General features: G+C 39.2%; 1 long non-coding RNA gene across 3 annotated transcripts in view; it reads left to right on the plus strand.

The window, feature by feature from the left end:
- LOC144616187 (uncharacterized) overlaps positions 1-16,544 on the plus strand; it is a 62,397-nt gene that overhangs the window by 7,263 nt on the left and 38,590 nt on the right. Inside the window, exon 4 of one of the 3 annotated variants that reach the window (XR_013555295.2) lies at positions 8,721-9,005. The exons of the other annotated variants lie outside the window; for them this stretch is intronic. This is a non-coding gene — a long non-coding RNA (uncharacterized LOC144616187). Of the gene's footprint in view, positions 1-8,720; positions 9,006-16,544 lie in introns of those variants that run through there. 3 annotated transcript variants of the gene reach the window in all.

The raw sequence follows: 16,544 nt of genomic DNA on the forward strand, positions 1-16,544 counted from the left end.
GAAACGTGTCTGTTCATGTCTTTGCCCACTTTGTCACTATAAACAAAACATTTTCATCCTAATTTACTTAACTATATGTAAATATAAAACTTGTTATACATTATTCATGTATATAGTATTTTATACATATTTAAAACCAAAATGGGTTTACACAATAAATTCAAACAAGAATACAAAACCAATTATTGGGACCACACATATCCCCACACTGTAGTGTCACTGGAAGTCACGTGGGGAGCAGTAACAGGAAATTCCTATCCCTCTCAGCCAGGGAGGTGTCACTGAAAACCAGGAGAGAACTGGAACTTCCAACCCCACCTAGCAGTAATGGGAAGCACCTCCCTTGATTGTCAATGGAGGAAGAGTGGGAAACCCGAACTTCTAACTCCAACTGGTAGCTGGTAGAGACAGTGCCCCTCCACCTTCCTCTGCCAAAGTAGTGTCAGAAGAAGCCAGATAAAACAAAGGCTTAAATACAATCCAGAATCTCATAACATAATTCCCCAAATGTCCTGGTTTCAATTGAAATAACTTACTATTTCAAGAAACAAGATCTCAAACTGAATTTTAAAAAAAGGTAATTAATAGACACCAACACTAAGATTACAGAGAGGTTAGAATTTTGTGAAAAAGATTTTAAAGCAACCATCATAAAACTGATTCAATGAGCAGTTACACACACACTTGAAACAAATATTTTTTTATATAGAAAATCTCAGCAAAGAAGTAGAAGACCTAAAAATTCACCAAATGGAAATTTTAGAACTGAAAATACAAAACCTAAAGTTTTAAAGCTCCATGGATAGACTTCAGCAGGATGCATGAAATATAGGACTTCAGTGAACTGGAGAGAGCAATAGAAGTTACTCAGTCTGAACAAACAAAAACAAAACAAAGCAAATCCATGAACAATCCTCTGGGACCATAACAAAAGATCTTCCACTTGCGTCTTCAGAGTATTAGTAGAGGAGAAAGAGAGCAGGGCTGAAAAAGCACTGAAAAAATAATAGCTGAAAACTTTCCATATTTTACAAAATCTGTAAACCTACAGATCGAGAAGTTAAGCAAACTTCACACAGGATAAAGGCAAAGAAATCCATGCTAAGACACATCATAGTCAAACTTCTTAAAACTAAAGACAAAAAAAAAAATCTTAAAACCAGTGAGTTATAACATCTTACCTATGGAAGGAAAACAATTCGAATGGCAGCTGATTTCTTAACAGAAACCGTGCAGAAGGAAGTAGCACAACAGTTTTCAGTGTTAAAGTAAAATAATGGCCAGCCAGCCTACAATCCTATACCCACCAAAAATATCCTTCAAAAATGAAGGAGAGGGGTGCCTGGCTGGCTCAGTTGGGAGAGCATACAACTCTTGATCTCAGGGTTGTGAGATCGAAACCCATGTTGGGTGTAGAGATTACTAAAAAGTAAATAAACAAACTTTAAAAAAAGTGAATCAAGTCATTCTCAGATAGTGGAAAATTAAGATAACTTGTCATCAGCCAACTTACCCTAAAAGAATGGCTAATGGAAGTTCTCCAAACAAAAAGGAATCAGAAAAAGAAGACCTCTTGTAATATCAGTGATGAAGAGAGAACACAGTAAGTAAAAATATTGGTAAAGACAATAGATTTTCCCTCTCCTCTTCCTTTTTCTAAATTACAATGGATAGTTGAAGCAAAAATTGTAACATTGTCCAAATGGTTCTAAAAGTATATGAAAGAAATATTTAGGACAATTTTAAATAAAAGAGGGTAAATGTACGTAAAGGGAGCTAAAGTTTATTTTTTTTCTGTTTATTTATTTTGAGAGAGAATGCGTGTGAGAGAGGGAGTAGGGAAGAGAGAAAGGGAGAGAGAATCCCAAGCAGGCTCTGCACTGTCAGCATGGAGCCTGGTATGGGGCTCGAACTCACAAACTGAGATCATGACCTGAGCCAAAATAAAGAATCAGATGCTTAACCAATTGAACAGCGTCCCAGGGAGATAAAGTTTCTATATTTTCTTCAAACTGATAACATAATGATACCAGTAGAAGCTGGTATGTGTATATATATAAACATATGTGTGTGTGTATATATATATATATATATGTGTGTATATATATACACACATACACAGAATGTATATATAATGTATATATATATGTGTGTGTGTGTATATATATATATATATATATATATATATATATATATATAATGTAAAACCTAGAGCACCCACTAAAAAAAAAGCTATACAAAGAAATTTATACTCAAAATTACTACATTTTTAAAAATTTTTTATGATAGGTGTTTTTTTTTTTCAAGTTTTATTTATTTAAGTAGTCTTTATACCCAACATGGGGCTCAAACTCAGAACCCTGAGATCAAGAGTTACACGCTCCTCCAACTGAGCCAGCTAGGTGCCCCTCAAAATTACTATATTTAAATTGGAATTGTAAAGACACCTCTTTCTCAACAATTGATAGAACAAGCAGACAGAAAACCAGCAAGGATATAGAAAAATTCCCAACAACACCATCAACCTACAGGATCTAATTGACACTTGGCAGGATTCTCCACCCTATAGTGGAATACACATCCTTTTCAAGTGTCCATGGAACATGTACCAAGGTAGATCATATCCTGGGCCATAAAACAAACTACAACAAATTCAAAATAATTGAATTCATACAGAATATGTTCTGATCACTATAAAATTAAACCAGAAATCAATATCAGAAAGATACCAGGCAAATCTCCAAACAAACAGGAAACTAAACAATGCATTTGTGAATAATTCATGTATCAAAGAGGAAATCATAAGGGAAAACAAAAAATGATCTAAGTGGGATAAAAATAAACAACATATCAAAATTTGGGAACAACATTTCAAAATTTGTGGGACACAGCTAAACAGTGCAGACAGAGAAATTTATAGCAGTAAATGCATCCATTAGAAAATAGGAAAATTCTCAAATCAATAATCTAAGCTCCCATTTTAAGAACCTAGAAAAAGAAGCAATATAAATCCAAAGCAAACGGAAGCAAATAATAAAAATAAAAGTAGAAATCAATGCAATTGAAAACCAAAAACCAATGGAGAAAATCAATGAAAGAGCTGGTTCTTTAGAAAGATTAATAAAATTGACAAACACCTGGGAAAACTCAAAGATAAATAGAAAAGATGGAAGTTGCCAGTATCAGGAATGAAACAGGGCAGAATCATTACACACCATTCCAACATCAAAAAGATGGTACCCCACGTCAGGCACCATGCTGTGTGGAGCCTGCTTGGGATTCTCTCTCTCTCTCTCTCTCTCTCTCTCTCTCTCTGCCTCTCTCCCTCTCCTTCTCCTTCTGCCCCTCTCCCCTTCTCTCCCGTCTCTCTCTCTCAACACAAAATTTTCAAAAAAATTAAAAATTAAAAAATGATGATAAATGAACATTACAAACAAATCTATACGTATAATTTTTAGTTGAAAAATAATTGAATATTAGTTTCAGATACACAACAGAATGACTCAGTATTTGCATATATTGTAAAAGTATCACCACAAAAAGTCTAATTAACATCCATCACCATTACATAATTACAAATTTTTTTTCAACGCACATAAATTTGACAATTTATTTGAAATAGACTAATCCTTAAAAAGTACAAATGACTACAACTCACCCAGTATGAAATAAGTGGGAAAACCTGTAACTGTTAAGGACTGAAGACGTAATTTTAGAACTCCCCAGGGCACCTGGGTGCCTCAGTCATTTAAACATCTGACTTTGGCTGAGGTCATGATCTCAGGTTCCTGAGCACCAGCCCCACTTTGGATGAGCCCCGCTTTTCTCTCCCTCTCCCTCTCCCTCTCCCTCTCCCTCTCCCTCTCCCTCTCCCTCTCCCTCTCCCTCTCCCTCTCCCTCTCCCCCTCCCCCTCCCCCTCCCCCTCCCCCTCCCCCTCCCCCTCCCCCTCCCCCTCCCCCTCCCCCTCCCCCTCCCCCTCCCCCTCCCTCTCTCTCTCTCAGGGAATTCTCTCTCTCTCTCCCTTTCTCTCTTCACCCTCACTTATTGCACCCCCCCTCTCAAAAATAAGTTAATTAGGGGCGCCTGGGTGGCGCAGTCGGTTAAGCGTCCGACTTCAGCCAGGTCACGATCTCGCGGTCCGTGAGTTCGAGCCCCGCGTCAGGCTCTGGGCTGATGGCTCGGAGCCTGGAGCCTGTTTCCGATTCTGTGTCTCCCTCTCTCTCTGCCCCTCCCCCGTTCATGCTCTGTCTCTCTCTGTCCCAAAAATAAATAAAAAACGTTGAAAAAAATTTAAAAAAAAAAAAAAAATAAGTTAATTAATTAATTAAAAATAAAACTCCCCCAAATGAAATCTTCAGACCAAATGGTTTTGCTGGAAAATTCTAACAAATGTTTAAAGAATTAACATTTAATTCTTCACAATGTCCACCAGAAAATAGAAGAAGAAAGGACCCTTCCCAATTCATTTTATAAAGCTAGTATTACCCTAATGCCAAAACCAGAGAACAACAGTACCAGAAAGGAAAACTGCAGACCAATATTCTTCATGAATATAGACATAAATTTTTTTTTAAATTTTTCTTTAAATTTATTTTGAGAATGAGAGAGACACGGGGTGGAGGGGCAGAGAGAGAGGGAGAGAGAATCCCAAGCAGGCTCTACACTGCAGCACAGAGCCCATCGTGGGGCTTGAACCCACGAACCATGAGACCATGACCTGAGCCAAAACCAAGAGTTGGATGCTCAACCAACTGAGCCACCAGGTGCCCCTGACATTAAAATTTTTAGCAAAATAATATTAAATAGAACTCAGTTAAAAAGAATTATACACTATGACCAAGTGGGGTTTGTTCCAGAACTGTAAGACTGCTTCAGTATTTGAAAAACAAAGAAAAAATTTTGTACTGTGCAAAACATTTTAAAGTTAAAAAGTTGAACATATAATTGAGATATGAGCCAGCAGTTCCACTCCTAGGTGTATACCCCAAAGAATTGAGAACAAGTACTCAAACAAATACATGTCTACAAATGCTCATTGCAGTATTATTCAAATAGCCAAAAAATGAACACCACCAAAATGTCCATCAGCTGATAAACAGATAAACAAAATATCATACACACACACACACACACACACACACACACACACACACACACACACAGTGGATTATTATTCTACCATTAAAAGAAATGAAGTACTGATATACACTACAACATGGATGAACCTTGAAAACATGATGCTAAGTGAAAGAAGCCAGGCACAGAAGGCCACATGCTGTACTCATTTCATTTATATGAAATGTCCAGCATAGGGAAACCCATAGAGACAGAAAAGAGATTAGTGCTTGCCAGGGGATAGAGGGAGGGAGGGAATTTAGGGCTAACTGCTAATAGGAATGGGGTTTCTTTTTGGGGTGATGGAAATGTTGGGGAATTAGATGGTCGTAATGGTTATACAACAATAGTGTATACAATTTTAAAGAACCCTGAAGTCTACAGTTTAAAATGGTGATTTTATTTTTTTTAACGTTTATTTATTTTTGAGACAGGGAGAGACAGCGTGAATGGGGAAGGGTCAGAGAGAGAGGGAGACACAGAATCTGAAACAGGCTCCAGGCTCCGAGCTGTCAGCACAGAATCCGACACGGGGCTTGAACTCACGGACCGCGAGATCATGACCTGAGCCGAAGTCAGATGCTCAACCGACTGAGCCACCCAGGCGCCCCTAAAATGGTGAATTTTAAGTTATGTGAATTATGTCTCAATTAAATAAAACTTCTGCTTTGTGAAAGTCCCTGTTAAGAGGATAAAAAGACAGGCTGCAGACTGAGAGAAATTATGTACAAACTATGTATCTGATAAAGACTAGTATCTAGTATCTAGGCTATATAAAGAGCTCTCAAAACTCAACAGCACAACAAAATAAACAATCCAATTAGAAAAATGGAGGGGCGCCTGGGTGGCACAGTGGGTTCAACGTCCAACTTCTACTCAGGTCATGATGTCATGGCTCATGAGTTTAAGCCCTGCATCAGGCTCTATGCTAACAGCTCAGAGTCTGGAGCCTGCTTCAGATTCTGTGTCTCCCTTTCTCTGATCCCCTCTCCTGCTCGTACTCTGTCTCTCCTTAAAAAAGAAAAAATGGGCAAAAGACATGAAGAGATATTTCACTGAACAGCATATACAGATAGCAAATAAACACATGAAAAGATCTTCAACATTGAAAAGATTCAATGCTTGGTAAATACAAATAAAAATTACAATGAGATATCACTAAACAACTATCAGAATGGCTGAAATAAAACATAAGACAACATCAAATGCAAGTAACGATGGAGAGAAATTTGATCACTCATACACTGTGATTGGGAACGTAAAATGTTAGAGCTATTCAGGAAAATGGTCTGGCAGCTTCTTTAAAAATCAAACCTTCAACTATCCTATGACCCAACAATTGTTCTTAGGCATTTGTCCTAGAGAAATGAGAACTTAAGTTCACACAAAAACCTATACTCAAAGTTTATAGTAGCTTTCTTTATAATAGTCAAAACCTGGGAAAACCCTATGTCCTTCAGCGGGTAAAAATAGTTAAACTGTAGTTCATCATACTAACAGCAACAAAAAGAAACCGATTATACACTCAACTGATACACCCAACAATCTGGATAAATCTCCAGAAAATTATGTGGAGTGAAAAGAGCCAATAAAAATGATTACATAGTATATAATTCCATGTATATAACATTCTAGAAATAACAAAATTGTAGAAATGGAGAGCGGATTAGTGGTTACTAGGTATTAATAAGGGAGATGGGCAGAACACCATAGATATGGCTATAAAGGGACAATACTAGGGATCCTCATGGAGATGGAAATACTGTATGATTGTATCAACATCAGAATCCTGCTTGTGATATTTTACTATATAGTTTTGCAAGATGTTACCAATGGAGGAGACTGGGAAATATGAAATCTCTTTATAGTTTTGTCCCATAACTACATGTGAATCTATAATTAACTCAAAATTAAAAGTTGAATTAAAATCTTAATTAACAGCTGATAATGACAGTAGCCAACAATTATTGAGCATTTAATGCTAAGTATGGTTCTAAGCACTCGATCCATTTAATCCTGCCAACAACCCTGTGTTGTAAACATTACTGATCTCAAGAGAGAGGTAAACCCTGACACGCTGACCACTGATGCCACCTCCTGCTGAAATCCCTAGGGAGCCAGACAAGGTGAAAACAGCTCCTGGCTAGATTTGCCAACACTATTGCTGAACAAACTTGGATAAACTCATCACAAGAGATAAATCAAAAGATGAGGGTTTGGAAAAGAGAAAGGGAGAAATTTATTTAGGGTGCCAGCAGCCAAGGGAGGTGGCAGATTCAAGCCTTAGCAACTGACCTCTCGGCCTGCAAGATGGACACCTAGAGTTTTATAGGGAGAAGTTGAAGGGGTACGTGCAAAAGAACACACAGAGACAGGTGATCATGGGTGGGGGGTGGTATGTGTTCAGCAGTGATCATGGACAGGGAAGGGGGCGTGGTCTTCTAAAACATTCCGTTGGTGTCAGGACTTTTTTGGCCTGGAGGTTGGAAAGATCCAATCATTGCCAAACCTCTTCAATGCCTCAAGAAAGTGTGATGAGAATTTAGAACAATGGGTTTCAATTAGAGTGTGAGTTAAGCAATCTTGTCTATTTCTGGTTTTAGTTCAATCTTTAGTCCCATTCAAAAGATGAAAAAACTGAGGGTTCAAGAATAGTTGAATAACTTGCCCAAAGTTACGTAGTTAATAACTGGTAGGACTGTGATTCAACTTCAGAGTCTATGATCTTAACCACCACGCTAATAATCAGGCAACTTGGCATATTCCGGCTTCTCAGCTTTCCTTGAAATCACATCCTCATTCCTACTCTGCAACAGTTGCCTGAGGATCAGTAGCTGCTGCCCCCTTCAGGCAGATCATTGTTGTGCATTTATCACAATACCCCCTACTTTCTTTTCAATAGACTCCATTTTATTACTCTCAGCTCACTTCACCCATGGATGTTACCACCAGGTCCTGTAGACATTTAAGTTTTAGAGGCTGGCATACAGCATTATTCTGTGCCTGCAAAATGAAAAAGCCATGGAAAGAGGGAAAATATAGTAAAATTACATTGACTTAAACCTAACAAAGAAGAACCATTAGAATTAACATTACGTTTGAATTGTAGAATATTGTTTTCTTTTTTTTTTTTAATGTTTATTTATTTTTGAAAGAGAGAGCGCGCGAGCAGGGGAGGTGCAGAGAAAGGATCCAAAGCAGGCTCTGTGCTGACAGCAGAGAGCCTGATGTGGGGCTCAAACTCAAAACTGTGAAATCGTGACCTGAGCCAAAGTTAGATGCTTAACCCACTGAGCCACCCAGGTGCCCCTGAATTGTAGAATATTTTTAAAGTAACTATAACAAAGCAAATAGAGATAGGTACTGCTAATATTGCAGCATATTTATTGATTTTTTAAAAAAGAAAATCTTTCTCTGGGCCAGTTCCGCTGAATTACTTAGTTCACCCCTCTTACAAACTACCTGCTGTCACTCTACTTTCCCTGCCTCACCCCACTGTAGTAGCTGTCAGTGTCCCTCATATATCCCCTGACCTTTCCTCTAGAAGAACAAGGTCACTGTCAGGCACCTTCAGCCTAAGAGCTTTTTCTTGGATCTTCTATAGGGAGCAGGCCAGAAATGCCAGGTCAGTTACCATCCCCAGGGAGCTGCCACCAGCCAGTGATGAATGAGAAGTGGAGGAAAAAATACCCCAGTTCCCCTGCCCTTGGATGGGACAACTCTGGGTCATGTTCACCATGGATCCCAACAGGATTGAGGCCCAGTTACCCTCAGTGATAATCTGCTCACTAATAACTCTTTAGTCATGCAAACTTTCATGCCTCTTTCTTTATGAGTGCTTTCTGGAATCCCCTCCCAAATAAACCATTGGCACTAAAATCTTTGTCTTCAGTCTGATGAATATCCACCCTATCCTACGACACCCATCCCAGGAAGGAAGGAAGGAAGGGAGGAAGGGAAGGGAGGAAGGGAGGAAGGGAGGAAGGAAGGAAAAGAGGAAGGGAGGGAGGAAGGAAAGAAGGAAGATAGGAGGAAGGGAGGAAGGGAGGGGAGGGGGTGAGAAGGGAAAAGAAGGGAAAGGAAAAGGTCTTTAAAAACACAGAAAACACAGAATCACTCGGGAGAAAAGTGAAGATTGGCTGTGTTTCTGGCCAGTTGAAAAGGATTCACCTGGCTGGCTTTAGATGGAGAGATATGATCCAGCTTTGAGTTAAGAAGGAAGAAGGTGAAAGCAGAAACCTCTCAGATCTCAGTTCACACCCTTTCCTCATCACCTCTGAACTCATCCAAGTCTGAATTCCCAATCCCTTTACACTAAACCCTGGGGCTCCAGTTAACTCCTTCAAGGGCAACTGTTATGGACTAAATTGTGTCTTTTCCTCCTCCCCAAAATTCATAGGTTGGAGTCCTAACCCCCAATGTCACTGTATTTGGAATTAGGGCCTATAAGAAAGTAATTAAGTTTTGGTCATAAATGTCTTTTTTTTTTTTTTTTTAACATTTATTCACTTTTGAGACTGAGAGACAGAGTGTGAGTGGGGGAGGGGCAGAGAGAGTGGGAGACACAGAATCCGAAGCAGGCTCCAGGCTCTGAGCTGTCAGCCCAGAGCCTGACGCAGGGATTGAACTCACGGATGGCGAGATTATGACCTGAGATGAAGGGATGGCGAGATTATGACCTGAGCTGAAGTCGGACGCTCAACCGACTGAGCCACCCAGGCCGCCCCATAAACGTAGTCTTAATCCAGTGGGACTGGTGTCCTTGTAAGAAGAGGAAGAAACCAGGAGCATGTGTGCACAGAGAGTAGACCAGATGAACACACAGCGAGAAGGTGCTTGTGGATAAGCCAAGGAGAGAGGCCTCAGGAGAAACCATGCTAACTCTCACCTTGATGTTAGACGTCCAGCCTCCAGAACTGTGAGAAGATATATTTCTGTTGTTTAAGCCACCCAGTCTGTAGTATTTTTTGTCAGCCCAAGTGACTAATAAAGCAACTCTCAACAAATGGGGGACAATATCTGATGTCTATATGAATTTTTCAACCTCCAATCCTTTGAATGGACAGTGGGAATGAAGTCAATATCCAAGGACTTAAGTATAGGCCTCCCCTCAAAGTGGGGCAGTGTTAGCCTGTGATTCTTGTATGATTCTGTAGAAGGGAGGACAAGGGCTTGAACAGTAGCTGAGATTTGATATCCTGCTAGGTACATGGATGAGAGCTCAAAGCTGATGACATTTGGTTTAGAAAAATAAGGACTATGATGTCTTATGCCCTGGTGTCATGGGGTCCCTAATACCTGCACCTGGTTATATAACCTATATATATATAACCTATAACCTGGTTATATAAGAAACTGAGATCAAGGCATGTCCTACACCATCTCCCAGAGGTTTCCTCTCAGAGGTGCTCAGCTAAATGAGTTCCACACTAAAAGGATTTTGTACTACACGTATTAATAAAATAGGAGAAACATTTTTGCCTCGTCTGTTCCCTTTTCCCCAAGAACTGGTTTCAATACAGAAATAAAGCAGTTATAAAGAACTCCCTTTTGCTGTACTTGTTTTTCTAACATTGTGTGTTATTTCATAACATTGATAACACAATATGATGACCGAAAACAAGCTAGGCTTTTTCAGTTCAACTTAATTCTTGGCTTCTAAACAATAGCGGGAACAAAGCCCATAGGAAAATTTGGCCAGGCAGGCACATTGTTGTTACTTATTAGGGAGTCTGCTCGAATTGATAGCAGACCTCTTGATCTTTTCTAAGAGGTAAAAGCAAACATCTTTCTCCTTTAAGAGAAATTTCTTTCCTTCTTTGCTAATTTTGAGGTTCTTCATTTTGAAATTTTCAGATACATACTAGAAGCTGTCCCCTGTTTCCTCTTCTTATTTATTGTTATAATGAACATATAACATTATACCAAGGTTTCTTCTTAACTGCTTGCAAGATTAGCACCTACTGTATACCTTCAATTTGCACCTAGCTGGGTGCAAATGGCCAAGCAAGTGAATAAAAAACTTCTCTTGGTGGAAGAAGATGGTTAATGAACTCAGCTGTTTTCAAAACTGCCTTCATTCTCAGACTGTTTTTCTGCCCTTTATAATTTCCTGCATTGTGAACTTTAATAGAAAAAAAAAATCTTTAGTAGAATTCTTGTACCCTTTTTAATTTTTTTAAATGTTTTGTTATTCTTGAGAGAGAGAGAGAGAGAGAGAGAGGGAGGGAGGGGCAGAGAGAGGAAGACACAGAATCCGAAGCAGGTTCCAGGCGCTGAGCTGTCAGCACAGAGCCTGATTCAGGACTTGAACCCACGACCAGTGAGATCATAACCTGAGTTGAAGTTGGGCGCTTAACTGACTGAGCCACCCCGGTGCCCCTCTTGTACCCTACGGGAAGTTCTTAAACACCTTTCATAATAATGCAACTGGAGTCCTCAGGGGCTGATAGAAACATTGAAAAGTACAGCTTGGCATACATATTACCAACTCCTCACACAGGTCCTAAGTGCAGGCACTTTGATTATGAGTCCAAGGAATGCAACCGGAGAATGTGACTGCTGTGTAGATAATGTTAGAGAAAAACAGTGTGGGACAGCCTAGTTAACTAGCTCCTCTCCTTCCTTGAATGGCCCAAAGCTAGCTTCTCCTGATGTGATGGAGATAATGAACCCCATGCTGTATGACATAGAAAAGTTAAGAATTCACAATAAAAACCAGCAAATAATATTAAATATATATATATATTTATGTCAACAGTTTTATTCAAATAATCTTAAGTAAACAGTCACCTTGATGTAAAAAACAAACTTCAGTGGCCATATACACACATCCACAGACCTAACTGTACTGACATGTTTTTTTTTTTTTTAATTTACTCACTGAGATAAATCTACTTAAGGAAACAAGGTGCAAAGATGTGTTATTTTCTCCCTCTATTTCATTTGCTCTCAGCCCCAGACTCAACCGGAGCACCCAGCACTGGGCTTTCCCCCTGCTGTTGGCCATCAGATAAATTCTCTTCATTCTACCTGAGCCAGAGCCTTCTCTAGTGGTCCCAGGTACAACTCCCAGCATGCTGTGGGAGTGGAAAGTTGGGATGGACAGGAGCTTTTGCAGGTGCTGTCTGTCCAGAGCAGCACGGTCAGGTGGAAATATAATGTACACCACAAATGTAGACCACACATAAAGGAAAATGTTTTAATAGCCTCTTTGAAAGACGGTGAAAAGAAATAGGCAAAGTTGAGGTTAATAATATATCTCATTTCTTCACTGAAGTATAATTAATATACAATGTTATATAAGTTTCAGGTGTACAACATAATGATTCAACATGTCTATACATTACTCAGTGCTCACTCACCATAAGTGTAGACACCATCTGCCACCATGTGACATTATTACAGTATTCCTGATTATATTTCTTGTGCCGTACTTTTCATCTCTGAGACTTATTTATTTTATAACTGGAAATGTGTACCTCTTAGTGCCCTTCTTCTATTTTCCCCATCCCCCCATCTCCTCTTTGACAACCACCAGCTTGATTTGTTTCTAAGGGTCTGTTTCTCGCTTGTTTATTCATTGGTTCTGTTTTTTTTAGATTCCACATATAAGTGAAATCATGTGGTGTCTTCTTTCTGTGCCTGACTTATTTCACTTAGCATAATACCAGGTCCACCCATGTTGTCACAAAGGACAATATCTCATTCTTTTTTTATGGCTGAGTAACATTCCTGTGTGTATGTGTGTCTTATTTAACTGAGTTTATCCAAAATATGGTCATTTATACATATAATTATACAAAAAAGTATTAGTGAGATATTTTACATTATTTTTTTGGTTTTTTTTTAATATGAAATGTATTGTCAAATTGGTTTCCAGACACATTATTTTTTGTGCTAAGCTTTCAAAATTCGGTGTTTATTTTACACTTACAGAACATCCAGTTTGGATTAGCCAGTTACAGGTAATCAGTAGCCATATGTACTTAATGGCCACATATTGGACAGCATGGGACCAGAGCATACCACGGTAGTACGTTCACAGAGAAGTGGGCAGGGAAAATGGCATTACTTTAAATACACTAGCCATTACACTTTGGGAAATACTGCCATTGAATTTTCCACAACCTGAGCTCATAATATTAAGGGAACTTTAGTCATCTTAGACTGAATGAGATTCTGTAGTTGACCCTAAAACTACCCACAACCTGCTCAGGGATATTTCAGGAACTCCAGACTAGGGGTTGATTACCCCCACTTTAAAACAGAGACTTCAAATTGGAACAGACCTGGTGGGATTCACTTTGGTCTGAATTGCTACTTCTTTGGGCCATTGCTGAAACTACACAAAATTCTGGACTAGAGGCTGGAAAGCACTTTGCCTGATAATGGATTTTATTGTTTCCTCCTTCTCCAGGTAAATTCTGTGATTTTACAATCCAAGATTTCAAAGTTGTTGATTGTCAATGAGCTGCCCTGTAGTATTTCTACCATACTCTAATTCTATTTTATTTCAAGCCATGTGCACAGTCAATATGGAGTGTGAAAAGACTGTTTAAAGCATAGAGCTGTTTTTTTTAAAAATTATCCTTTCTACATGTAAAAATAGACTCCATTCTGTCATGTTGAGCGAGGATTGTTTGGTCACAGAGCTCTGCTGTCTGAATCTGCTCAGCTCTGTTTCCATTGAAAATATAGGTCTGGCCTAACTATGCCAATTCTTTTTTATTTTTTAATATGTTTTTCTTAAAATAAAGGAAACAATATTTAAAAATGAAAAATAACTAGTTTTCAATATTTTGGCATTTATAATCCAATGACTCATAAAATTGGAGAATTATACATTTTAATAGACGGTGAAAGACTTAGAGGCTGTCCAGGCAAAACCCCTTCTATTGTAGTTGAGGATAATTTTCTTCAAAAATATCTAATGAAAGTCTTGATCTGGATTTTTCCAGAGATTTTTCAAAAATCAAGGTATTTCTGATCATTTATATATATATATTTTTTTTTAATGTTTATTTATTATTGAGAGACAGAGAGAGACAGAGCATGAACATGGGAGGGGCAGAGAGAGGAGGAGACACAGAATCCGAAGCAGGCTCCAGGCTCTGAGCTGTCAGCACAGAGCCCGAGGCGGGGCTGGAACCCACCAACTGTGAGATTATGACCTGAGCTGAAGTCGGACGCCTAACCGACTGAACCACCCAGGTGCCCCCACCCCCAATCATTTATATTCTGAGGAAATGATCATAATTTAAATTTTTTTAAATTTAATCCGTTGATTTAACAATCCTTTGTTGGGAGTCCCTCTTATGTGCTGTAAGTCTGGTAGATGCTGAGAACACACAGATAAGTGATTTCATTCCTGCTCACATTTATTCCACTATATTATGATACATTATGACAGAAGTTTACACAGTTTGTAATGCTTTCAATAAACAACGAATAGTTTAACCAACGTATTGTTATATATAATACATAAAGATACTTTTCTTTTGTGGTTAACCATGGTGGTAACATTAGCTAAACAACAAACTCCAACTTTATTTTAGCCAGAGACACTATAATAATAATTATAATAATGTACCAGAAGACATTCAATGACAGATAGAAGGAAGACTTCTAACCAAGAAGATTATTAAAACACTACAGTAGCTTACCACAGGAGGATGGGATCTTTATGTATAAATGTAGGTAATTTCTTGATCATGCAAGGTCCATTCAAGGAAATGTACCAGCAAGAAATGAAAGACATTTCTCTATTTGTTTTGGTAAATTTATTTTTTCCTATTTATCAAAGTGATTACAAGCATTTTGGCTAATATAGAGATAAAATCTCATGCGTAATCCCAGGGGTCTAGAGGTAACCAAGATTAGCAATTTAGTATTCCTCATCTTGTCTTATTTCCTATACAGACATTGTAATTTCATATAGCTGTAGTCATGGGGAAAATACATTTTCCTATTATTTTCACTTATTACAACATAACCATTTCATCCTGCAAAACGTAATATTCATGAGCTCTGTGGTGGGATGATTCTGTGAGGTGTTAGTCTATGTATTTTATTCCCCACACCATTACCTACGATCTCTCTCTTCCAAGGGCTGCAAGACAAGAGCCACCTTCTGGAAAGTGTCAAAGCAGTGGTCAGTTCTGGATGGGAGAATAAAGATGCTAAATTATAGCTTTCTACGTTTAAAAGGAATGTCCAGATGTGAGCTCCCCACTACCCCACCCAAAAAGTGAATTAGAAAGCAAATGCATTCAGAGAAGCCAGTTCCTTCCCCATCACCAAAATCCAACATAGAAACACTCATCAAACCTAGAGAGGGTGCAGAAAGAATCCATGGAGCTCAGAAGTTGGTCAACCTCCCTCACTCATATTCCAGCTCCTGTGTGTGTTGCATGTAGGGAACAAATATTGGCAATGGGGCTCCCTCCCAGGGAAATGTAAGACCTAGAGTAACGTACAAGGAGACTTAAAGATCCTGCCTGGAATTCTGCTAGTTCCACCCAGACACGGAGGAATTTATGAGAAACTTAAGAGAAGGAGTTTAATTTTGAGAGTTTAAGGGAGGGGATGAGGCAAACCTGTTGGATCCAAGATTTTCACAGGCCTTGAAAATGTTTACTTAAATATTTCCGGGCAAAAGGCCCTGAGAAGCATCAGTGGTATCACCTGGCGCGAGCAAGCATTCCAGGTAGAAGGGTCAGCAGGTAGATGGGTCAACCTTCCTGACGCATTCTAAAAAGAGACATGCCCGGGGCGCCTGGGTGGCCCAGTCGGTTAAGCCTCCAACCCTTGATTTTAGCTCAGGTCATGACCTTGTGGCTCTGGGTTGGGGCCCTCTCTGCACTGAGAACATAGGGCCTGCTTGGGATTCTTCTGTCTCTCCCTCTCTCTGCCCTTCCCCCACAGGCAGGCTTGCTCCCTCGCGCTCACGCTCACTCTCGCTCTCTCTCGCTCAAAATAAACATTTAAAAAGAGACACACCTATGGGGCTCCTGGGGGGCTCAGCCAGTTAAGCATCTGACTTCAGCTCAGGTCATGATCTCATGGTTTGTGAGTTCGAGCCCACATGGGGCTCTGTGCTGACAGCTCAGGGCCTGGAACCTGCTTTGGATTCTGAGTCCCCCTCTTTCTGCTCCTCCCCCGCTCGCACTCTGTTTCTCTCTCTCTCTCTCTCTCTCAAAAATAAACAAACATTAAAAAAAAACAAAAAAACTTACCTGTAAGAAAGTAAAAAATAAGGGTTAAAATACTTTGAAATGCATAAATTACGTAAGTTTTAACAGGGGAAATTTTAGAGTGAATATGAAAAGCCCTAAAAATTTGTGTACCATTTGATTGAGCAATTCCATTGTGGGACTAACTTAAAGAAATATTCATGGACCTGCATTGAAAGTTATTAAGAATGAGG

This window comes from Panthera onca, chromosome B1 (genome assembly GCF_046562875.1).
Source record: "Panthera onca isolate mPanOnc1 chromosome B1, mPanOnc1 haplotype 2, whole genome shotgun sequence".
Taxonomy (NCBI): Eukaryota; Metazoa; Chordata; class Mammalia; order Carnivora; family Felidae; genus Panthera; species Panthera onca.